The sequence below is a fragment of the Tenrec ecaudatus genome, chromosome 5, assembly GCF_050624435.1.
Source record: "Tenrec ecaudatus isolate mTenEca1 chromosome 5, mTenEca1.hap1, whole genome shotgun sequence".
Classification (NCBI taxonomy): Eukaryota; Metazoa; Chordata; class Mammalia; order Afrosoricida; family Tenrecidae; genus Tenrec; species Tenrec ecaudatus.
In genome coordinates, this window is record NC_134534.1 from 74,678,642 (window position 1) to 74,689,968 (window position 11,327).

Consider the following 11,327-nt stretch of genomic DNA (forward strand, 5'->3'; position numbering starts at 1 on the left):
CACTTGTTCTTCCCTTGTACCTGGGTTTGTTGGCACCTGCATTCTTTTTCCCCACTTACCCCTTTCCTGTGTCTCCCCAGAACCACCCATCCCATTGTTCTTTCTTTAATTATGCATAGTATTCTATTGTGTGTATATACCAAAGTTTCTCCTCCAGATTATTCATCCCCCCTATCTTGTCCAGATAGACATGCAGAAACAATAATACATGTAACAACAAAGCAAAGCAAAACATAACAACAAAAGAACAACAACGATTTCCCATTTTACTACTGCTTCAGATCTTAATAATAGATTAAAGTGGTTATGCTTGTGGGATAGATTAACACTGCCATGATCTGAAGAGGGAGGATTATTTTAATGTCCTCCTTCTATATGAAATGGCTGTACATTAAAAAAAAAAAAGAACAACAACAAAAATGAAAAAGAGGAAAGCCCTCAGTTCCAGGTCTGTGCATTGACCAAAACTGTTTTCCAGTCGAGTCTGCTGGGGTGCTACACCCTGACCCCCAAGCCCACCTTTGGCATTCTTCACGGACTTCATTGCTTTGCTCCCCCTGCTGCTCCGCTGAACGTATTTAGTGTTTTGCCGAAGTGGGGTGGAGTCCAATCAGACACATCTCCCTCACCATGTCCCAGTACTGTCCCCATAGCACTATAGGTCAGTGAGGTAAGTCATGTCTCATGATGGGGCCAGCCCTGTGATCTCTCTGTGCACTGTCTGCTCTGAGCCAGAATGTTATTCTCAGGACTTGGTGGGTGGGGATGTGTTCCTCTCTCTGTCCTTCCCTCTGTTTTTGCTCCTGATCAGAAGCACCCCTCTCCCTGAGCTGAGCTTCAGTGCTGTCCTCTGAAGTGCATTCCTCTCGGGTGGGGGTGTCAGCATTTTTTTTTTAATGTTGCATGGTATTCTATTCTGTGTACATACAAAAGTTTCTTCATCCATTCTTCTATTAGACATTTAAAGTTTTCCATCTGCTTTCTATTGTAAAAAGTTCTGTGAAGAACGGTGTTTGCATGTCTTTTTTTGTGTTATGACTCTTACTTCTTGAGGATACATACCAAGCACAGTGACTGCTGAATTGTATGTTGTAGTAGTTACATAATTGGTGTCAATTTAGGACTTGAGAGGATTATGAGTGAAGGGTGGAGTCTAGTCTGTCATTTGGAGCATAGCCAATGAGGCCTCTGTGTGGCATGGCCTTCTCTCTCTCTGCTGACTCCCTGCAAGGAATCCCTGAGGAGAAGCCACATGGACTTACCCTGATGCAGCCCTAGAAGCTGCAGAAGCCAATTAGAGCCCCTGCCAGTGCTGAGATGCTTACAATGCCACTGGAGCCAAAGATTTTCTACCCACTGGCCTGTGGTCATTCTGCATTTGGTGTCATTGCATGTATTTCATGAGTCTGAAGAGAACTTTCTAGATTGAGATCAGACATATGGGCAAATATCAGACTTATGGACTTGAAATGGACTGGGTTGGAATACTTTCTTAATGTAAAATTACACTTTATATAAAACTCTCTCTTACATACATATGAGTTTCTATGGATGTGTTTCTCTAATCTCCCTGAACTAACACATATGGAATTTATATTCCCAGTTGTTTAAAGTTAGCACTATATTGTTTTCCACAGTTGTTATACCTACTTACAGACCTACCAGCCATGTATGAAGATTCCAAATGCTCTAGCAATTTATTTTCATTTGTTTGTTTGTTTTTAACTTGACTATTACTGCTGGTGTAAGGTAGCATCTCACCATAGCTTTGGTTTGCATCTCCTGAATGCCTAGTGATCATTTCTGAATGTTTGTTGGCCATTTGTATGTCATCTTTAGCCTTTGCCATGTTCTTGTCTTTGGACCACTTCTTAAGTAGGTTATTCATTAGCTTATTTTTTTCCCAGTATTTCTTATTTATTGTTCAGCTTTCACATGCATATGAGAAGATTGAAAATATCATGAACTGAATCAAGCTTACCTTAGTCCTCAAAGTGATATCATTTTTGTAAACACTTTAAGGAGATCTTATATATTTTTGACATTTTATTAGGGGCTCATACAACTCTTATCACAATCCATACATATACATACATCAATTGTATAAAGCACATCTGTACATTCTTTGCCCTAATCATTTTCAAAGCATTTGCTCTCCACTTAAGCCCTTTGCATCAGGTCCTCTTTTTTTGTTAATTGAGGTGTTGCTGTTTTCTATTGATGGTAGAGATTAGTTTTCGATAGATGTATTGTTTCAAAAGATTTCCCCCCCCCCCACTCTATCAGTTCTCATTTCACTCTTCTGATGTCTTTTGATGCACATATGTGCCTTATTTTTAAAGGTAGGCCCCATTCATCCATTTTGTCATCTGTTATGGGTGTTTCCCTTGTTTGTTTGATAGTGTTCCTATATCCTGCAAAAGGTTTCTTAAGTTAGTCCCTATGTTCTTATGTATGCTCTTTATAGTACTAGGGTTTCCATTTAGGTGCCTGACCACCTTGAGTTCATGTTACTACATGGAGTGAGATATGGACACAGTTCCATTCTTCTGCAGGTGGAGATGGAGTCAATGTGCCAGAGCCATTTGTTGAAGAGACAACCTCTTTTCCAGTTAGTGGTTTTTTTACCCTTTCTCAGAGGTCAGCTATCTGTAAGTGGTTGGATTCTGGCTGTTTTAATTACTGTGGCTGTTTCTAGGTTTTGAGGTCAGCAAATGAGAGACCTCCTACTTTGTTCTTCTCAAGGAGTTCTTTGCTAATCCTGGGACTCTTTCTTCTCCATATAAAGAAAGTGTATTGTATTTTTATATTGCTTTGTGTAGTATTGATGTTTTGGAGAGGGACCTTGATTTTCAACCATGTGATTGCCTGTATTTCTTAGTAGGTAATCTGTCTGTTCTCTAAAACTATTCTAACACATTATTTTTGATAGAGGTTACACTACTATGTGTCACAAATACTCACTGGGAAACACAAATTAAAGTGTCACAGTGCATCTGTTTCTTTTTTTTTTAATTTTAACAATTTATTAGGGGCTCATACAATTCTTATCACAGTTCATACATATACATACATCAATTGTATAAAGCACATCTGTACAGTCTTTGCCCTAATCATTTTTTTCTCCTCTTTTCTTTTTTTACATTTTATTAGGGACTCATACAACTCTTATCACCATCCATACATATACATATGTCAATTGTATAAAGAGCACATCCATACATTCCCTGCCCCAATCATTCTCAAGGCATTTGCTCTCCACTTAAGCCCCTTGCATCAGGTCCTCTTTTTTTTTCCCCTCCCTCCCCTTTCCCCCCTCCCTCATGTGCCCTTGGTAATTTATACCTCGTTATTTTGTCATATCTTGCCCTATCCGGAGTCTCCCTTCCCCCCTTCTCTGCTGTCCCTCTCCCAGGGAAGAGGTCACATGTGGATCCTTGTAATCAGTTCCCCCTTTCTAACCCACTCACCCTCCACTCCCCCAGCATCGTCCCTCACACCCTTGGTCCTGAAGGTATCATCCACCCTGGATTCCCTGTACCTCCAGCCCTCATATGTACCAGTGTACAGCCTCTGTCCTATCCAGCCCTGCAAGATAGAATTCGGATCATGGTAGTTGGGGGGAGGAAGCATCCAGGATCTGGGGGAAAGCTGTGTTCTTCATCGGTACTACCTCGCACCCTAATTAACCCATCTCCTCTCCTAAATGCCTCTATGAGGGGATCTCCATTGGCCGACACTTGGGCCTTGGGTCTCCACTCTGCACTTCCCCCTTCATTTAATATGATATATATATACATATACATATATACACATACATACACACACATATCTTTTTTTTTGCATGAGTGCATCTGTTTCTTATGCGTGTGTTTGTTGAACTTCCTGAACTGTGAACTGAATGTGTTTTGTCATTATTCCTTTGAATATGATCTTTCTCAGTTTCTATATTAGAAATTCTCATTTGATATTCTATGTGGTTTAAAAATTTCCCTCTCATGTCTTTGCATCACTACTTTACAGTCTAGGTAATTTCTTTAGACTCTCTTTAAATTTATTTTCACTAAAAATGTGTTCTGCTCTTTAACTCAAACATTGAGGTTCTTTCTTTTTATTTTATCTTCAGGCTAGAAGGCTAATTATCTTTACTCCTTAGATAATAGGTAATACCTCTCATTGGCCCAAACACCGACCTAGTTTTCTTATTATTCCTAAAACCCGTATTATTCCTTTGTCCACAGCCATGCCTCTCCCCACCACAGCAACCATCTTAAGGTTTATATGTATTATTGTATATGCATGTGTACTTAATAGAAATACAGTGTAATCTTGAGTGATTTTCATTTTCTTGATTGTACTTTCTATAAGTCATATCCTTCTATATTTCCTTTATTAACACAGATTATTTTTAAAGTGGCATCCATGTTGCTCTGTATGTATTTAGTCAATTCTTCTTGCTTCATTCTACATATTCCATAATGTACACACCCATGAATTAATGATCTATTGAGTCAGTGGCGAGTTAATTACTCCAACTGCCAGTGTATGAACATCCCTATCCATGATTCCCAATGGACATCTGAGAATTTCTCTGGGATATCTGCTTAGGAGTAGAGCCACTGAACCAGGAATACACACACACGGGGTATACCCCCTCCCCCAAAAAACAGATTTCTTTCAAAGGTATATATTTAAAATTTTTTCACAGAACAATTTATCACCTTCAAAGTACTCTCCATTACACTTAGTGCATTTGTCAAATCTGTGACTCCATTCTTATAAACACTTTTAAAACCCATCTCTTTGGATGGCTGACAGCACCTCCCTCAGCCTTTTCTTCACCTCTTCTACATTGGAGTGAGGTCGGGTGAGTCTGGCACATGGGGCTAGAGAAGCATGCGGTTTTTTTGCCAAAAACTGGAGCACTGAGATGGCTGTGTGAGCAGTGGTACTATCGTGATGGCCAAGCCAGTCACCCATCGGCCACAAATCAGGCCTTTTTTGTTTCACACTCTAACGCTATCTTTTCAGAACCCCTAAATAGAAAGCTTGATTCACAATCTGAGCTGGTGGGATGAACTCCAAATGCACAACCGGTCTATATTTTCATCCCACTCGGGAAGTTGACAGATGTGCAGAACAAGTTTTGTCATCAATCTCCATTTCACTGTTTTGAAACAAGAAAACCACTCATGCACTTGAGTTTTTCCCCATAGTGCTGTCCTTGTAAGCTGTATTTAACATCACAACAGTTTCTGTGGCATTTTTCTGGAGCAGGAAACAAAGTTTCACAGCCGCATGCTGTTCTCTTAAATTGGCCATCACAAAAAATGAGGTTTGAGAGAAACTGCTTCTGGAAAAAATTCACTGTGACCAGGGAGAACCTTCCCAGGTGATTGGGTGCATTAAGTGAGAGTCAATTGTGGATGCTTACATATGTATGTGTATATGTACATATGCATACATATTCCTAGTTCATATGGCATTAGAAAGGTGACATCAATCTCTTCTTCCCTCAAGCAACATGAGGCTCCAGTATCTCCATGCCCCTCCCTTACATGGCATTATCCAGCTTTCTACATTTGACTGATCTGATGTGTTAGAAAAAAATATCGCATTTAATTTTATTTTTTCTCCATAGTTTTCTGGAGTTTCTTGAAGATTTCTGATATATTCCCTTGATTGGTTTTTAAATGATACAAATATATTTTCCAACTTTCTGTCCTTCTCCCCACCCAATTGTTAACCCTGTGTCTAAGATAGCTCTGGAGCTCCATTGACCCATGTTTTAGTTCTTAACTAATATTTTTGGTTTTTCTTTACTGTGATTTTGAATGATTTAACATCAGGGGGGAAAATCCAAGTAATTCCCTACACCACAAAGCAAAAGAAGATCATACAATTATCTCTATAGCTTTAGAAGATGATTTCATGGAATTTCATATGCTTATCATTTAAATGTTAGCAAATTAGAAATAGCAAGTTAGAAAATTCCCTAACTTGGTAAAAGTTAAATAGCAAAAGCAGTCTAATAAGCATTTAATTAAATGGGGAAACTACTAAGACCATACTGTTTTTATTATTTTAATATCTCTTGGCCGACTTCTCAGAATTCATCTTTGGTTTCAAGGTTTGAGGAATTGCATTCTTAACCTCATTTTTATTGACCTGCTTATTAAATAAAAGGATGACTTGGAATCAAATTCTAGAACCGAAGGCTTTAAAAATTTTTTTTAATTTAAATTTTTTAAAAAATATTTTCCCACTGTGATTTTGTATCCAGCTTAGCTAATAAGTATCATAAATAAATCTTATGCTTATTCCTTTATAGGTGATTTGCAATTTCTTTCTGGAAACCTGTACATGTTTATTTTACCATCTCGTGTACTTTGATTTTTTTCTTTATAACGTTACCTTAATGGTAAGTACTACCCTTGGTGTAGTACTTACATCTTGGGCTGCTAACTGAAGGGTGAGCAGTTCAAAGCCACCAACTCCCCAGGAGAAAGATGAAGGCTTCGAGTCCCACAAAGTCTTAGGCTTGGAAACCCACAGGAGCAGCTCTGCCCTGTCCCACAGGGTCGCCGTGAGTTGGAAATGACGTGGCAGCAGTGAGCGTCTTAATTTAAAGAGTTGGTGTGACTTTTCCAGTGATGCTGCTCAGGAGAGTTTGTCTTTCTTTCATAAAGATTTTGCTTCTAATATATCTAATTATTTTTAACCATGCACTTAACAGCTACCTTATCTGATCATGTGTGTGGGGGGTTGTTTTGTTTTTTTGGAGGGACCAAATTCTAGGCTTTCATTTGGGTTACTTTCAGGAGAATCAGAGGAATGGATGGGTTCCAGCCTAGTCTTAAATTCAACATATAGTCTAATTAGTGTTGTTACAACTGAGAGAGACATGGAATTATCCCATTCCAATCTCTGCTTGCCTCATAACTGAAGATGTATCCAGAAATTTAGAAAGAAAAAGAAGAATAAAATTTGGTTGAGCGGATCTGAAAAGGCAATGGACAGTAGAACAAAATAAGAAGGTCTACTAGAAGCCCAAGAAGAAACAAGTTCAAAGACGTGGGTTCCAGCTGGGACGCACAGGCTTTACTGTAAAGTCACTTGGCCTCTCAGTATGCTCAGTTATTCATCTATAAAATATACATAATAAGACGTGGTAAAGATCAGGGAGATTGATTGGAATTTATGAGCATGCTATCAGAATGTGGGTAAGCTTATTTGGAAACATGTAATGTAATATGCAAATTAATAATGGTGATATTTTAAAATTTGTTTTTATAAACTTTTTTTAGCTTATTCATCTATTTCCTTTTTATTTTTATTTTTTAAAACAATTTATTAGGGGCTCATACAACTCTTATCACAGTCCATACATATACATACATCAATTGTATAAAGCACATCTGTACATTCTTTGCCCTAATCATTTTCTTTTTTTTCTCCTCTTTTCTTTTTTTACATTTTATTAGGGACTCATACAACTCTTATCACCATCCATACATACACATACATCAGTTGTATAAAGCACACCCATACATTCCCTGCCCCAATCATTCTGGTGATATTTTAATCACGTGCCTTCTAAAATGATCCCGAGGTCTTTGTTCACAGGTCTAATTTTTCCAATCTCTCACTGCCACCAAGTCCATTTAGACTTGGAGCAGCTCTATAGGACAGGGCAGAACTGCCCCTTTGGGTTTCTGTGGCTGTAATTCTTCATGGGAATAGAAAGCCTCGTCTTTCTCCCACAGGGGGGCTGATGGCTTCAAACTGCTGACTTTTGTAGTTAGAAGCTGTGTTAGGCAGTGTTCTCTAGAGAACCAAAACCAGATGCTAATACTTTTATGTATATTTATACAAATAGGTAGATGCATAACATAAGAAATAAACAGTTCAATCGTCAGTTGATGGAAATTTGGTTGCTTCCAGCTTCTTGTAATTGTGAACTTGAACTGTGCTGCAATGAACATTGGAGCACAGATGTCTGGCCTTGGTTTGTTTCTTGCCTCTTCTGGGCATATGTGGTATATACATACAATGGAGTACTACGCATCACTAAAAAGCAGTGATGAACGTATGAGGCACATAGCGGCATGGGAAGAACTGGAGGAAATCATGCTAAACGAAGTAAGGCAGGCACAAAAGGACAAGTACAACATGAGCCCGCTGAGGTAAGTATTAAAAAAATATGCAAAAGGGGCATAGGGGAAAATGCTACTGTATACAAGCATTTTGGGGGTTAAGACTGTGTAGTATGGCAGAGACCAGATCAAAACCAGGGATGCACATGGTAGACAATAGTGGAGGAGGTGGGGAAAGGAAAATAAAAGATGACTATAAGGAAGAAAAGGGAAGTGGGGACATGGGACACTAACCCACCCAAGGGGAGGGTATTGTTTATATCTCCACAGGGAAAGTGGGACCAGACTTCAACCCAGTGCCGCAAGGTATGAATGCAACATCCCAGCATGGAGTAGGGAACCACCTACACCCCAGCACCCAAAATTAAGTGGATTCCTGCCCCTCCCCCGAGAAGAATTTGTTTCAAAGGATGACATTGATTCTGCAGCTCCGGGAGATGGACATATCTGATCAGAGCACACGGGAGCAGATGAAGGGGCAGGAGGAGACAGTGGAACACAGCCTGGCCCACAAGGCCGTGAGGATGATGTTCCTGAGTAGAGCAGCCAGTCCACAGAGAGAACAACATGGCTGGCCCTACTATGAGACATGATGCCCCTCAGTGACTAAGGGCGATACAGGGGACAGCACCGGAGACACAGTGTGGGAATTGCACCTGACCTGATCCCACCACACCAAGGCAAAGCACTGGGGGAGTGCAGCGGAACAGCAAGGGAATGGAGTGGCAAGGTCCCCAGGGAATGCTGAAAGTGGACTTTGGGACCAGGGCATGGTGCCCCAACAGACTGGACTGGAAAACACTCCTAAGGGCCACCAATGATCCCTGAACTAATCACAAGCTTTTCTTTTGTGAAGTGTTTTGTTTTGTTCTTTATCAGTGGTTTGTTGTTGTTGTTTTGTTGTCTGGTTGTATACTATTGCTCTGTTTTCCTCTGTCTTGTTTTCGTGCATGTTAGTGTCTCCACAGGTCTGTCTGAATAGGACAGGCTGGATGAACTATCTGGAGGAAAAACAACGGGACCGACGGTTCTGGGGGGACTTGGGATAGGGGGAGGTGGGGGTGGGTAAGGAAGTGGTGTTAACAAACACAGGGACAAGGGAACAAATTGGGACCCAAAATGGTGGTGAGGGGGGTGTGGCAGGCCTGGTAGGGAATGATCAAGGGTAAGGTTACATAAAGAAGAGGTATAGCTGTAACCCAGGTGGGGATTGAGCATGGTAGTAGGACAGGAGAAAGTCAGGGGAGATGGAGGAAAGAGCTAGGAGTCAAAGGGCATTTATAGAGGTCTAGACAAAGACATGTACATGCAAATATATATATAGGAGGATGGGGAAATAGATCTATGTGTCTACTTTTATAGGTTTAGTATTAAGGTGGCGGAAGGACCTTGGGCCTCTACTCAAGCACACCTTCAATGCATGAATACTTTCTTTTATTAAATTGGCACTCTACGATGCTCACCCTCCCGACACAACTGCTGAAGCCAAAGCGGGTGAACAAGTAAATGTGGTGAAGAAAGCGGATGGTGCCCGGCTATCAAAAGAGAAAGTGTCTGAGGTCTTAAAGGCTTGAAAATAAACAAGCGGCCATCTAGCTCAGAAGCAACAAATCCCACATGGAAGAACACACCAGCCTGTGTGATCACGTGGTCCTGAAGAGATCAGTTATCAAGCATCAAAGAACAAAAAAATCATACCATTGGGTGCACACCTCCATGATACGATTGCCGAAGACAAACGGGTGCATAAGCAAATGTGGCAAAGAAAGCTGATGGTGCCCGGCTATCAAAAGATATAGCATCTGGGGTCTTAAAGGCTTGAAGGTGAACAAGCGGCCATCTAACTCAGAAGCAACAAAGCCCACATGGAAGAAGCACACCAGCCTGTGCGATCAGGAGGTGCCAAAGGGACCAGGTATAAGGCATCATCCAAAATATATATATATATATATATAGTGAATGAAGGGGGAAGTGCAGAGTGGAGACCCAAAGCCCATTTGTTGGCCACTGGAGATCCCCTCACAGAGGGGTTTAGGAGAGGAGATGGGTCAGTCAGGGTGTGATGTAGTACCGATGAGGAACACAGCTTTCCCCCAGATCCTGGATGCTTCCTCCCCCCAACTACCATGATCCAAATTCTACCTTGCAGGACTGGATAGGGCAGAGGTTGTACACTGGTGCATATGGGAGCTGGAGGCACAGGGAATCCAGGGTGGATGATACCTTCAGGACCAGGGGTGTGAGGGGTGATCCTGGGAGAGTAGAGGGTCAGTGGGTAGGAAAGGGGGAACCTATTACAAGGATCCACAAGTGACCTCCTCCCAGGGAGAAGGACGGCAGAGAAGGGGGTGAAGGGAGACTCCGGATAGGGCAAGATATGACGAAATAACAATCTATAAATTATCAAGGGCTCATGAGGGAGGGGGGAGCAGGGAGGGAGGGAAAAAAAGAGGACCTGATGCAAAGGGCTTAAGTGGAGGGCAAATGCTTTGAAAATGATTAGGGCAAAGAATGTACGGGTGTGCTTTATACAATTGATGTATGTATATGTATGGATTGTGATAAGAGTTGTATGAGCCCCTAATAAAATGTTTAAAAAAAAGAACTTTCAGTGGAAGAAAGAAGAAGAAATATTGTGGATAGTGAAATAATAGCAATAATGGTGCCATAAATGTGAAAACATGTAACTAAATCTGTAAGCAGTGTCATTGAAATATAGAAATTGCTGAATGAACATATTTGATTGTGTATATTTCCACAAAACAATAAGTTTATGATGCTACCTAGCTTAAGACCTAAGTTCATCTATAATCACTGCATGATCCCCAGTTTTGTATCTTTAATAAATACTTCTTGAAAAACTGAAAAAAAAAGAAATAAACAGTTCATTATAAAGCAGTACAAATGGCTCAGTGCAACTCACTCCCATGAGATAGTTGTGAGACACTGGCAGTCCTTCAAGTCTTGAGGGCCACCGGGTAGTCCTTTGTAGAGCAATTCAGGCTATCCGGGCACAGGCAGTAAACAGAAAGGCAGGTCACCAACAGTCAGACAGATGACAGGGTCCGACTGTCCCCAGCTCAAGAGATATAAATTCCAATGGTGTGACGAAGCAGGTCTTGAAGGAACTCCAAATTACAGCAACACAGTCCAGGGGTTAGGTGTCCCACA

At 40.9% G+C, this 11,327-nt stretch overlaps 1 non-coding gene across 1 annotated transcript; it reads left to right on the forward strand.

The window, feature by feature from the left end:
* The first annotated feature begins 257 nt into the window (after positions 1 to 257).
* Positions 258 to 398, forward strand: LOC142449685 (small nucleolar RNA SNORA29). The gene has a single exon (XR_012784808.1). It is a non-coding gene; the product is annotated as a small nucleolar RNA SNORA29 (small nucleolar RNA).
* Positions 399 to 11,327: the final 10,929 nt, after the last annotated feature.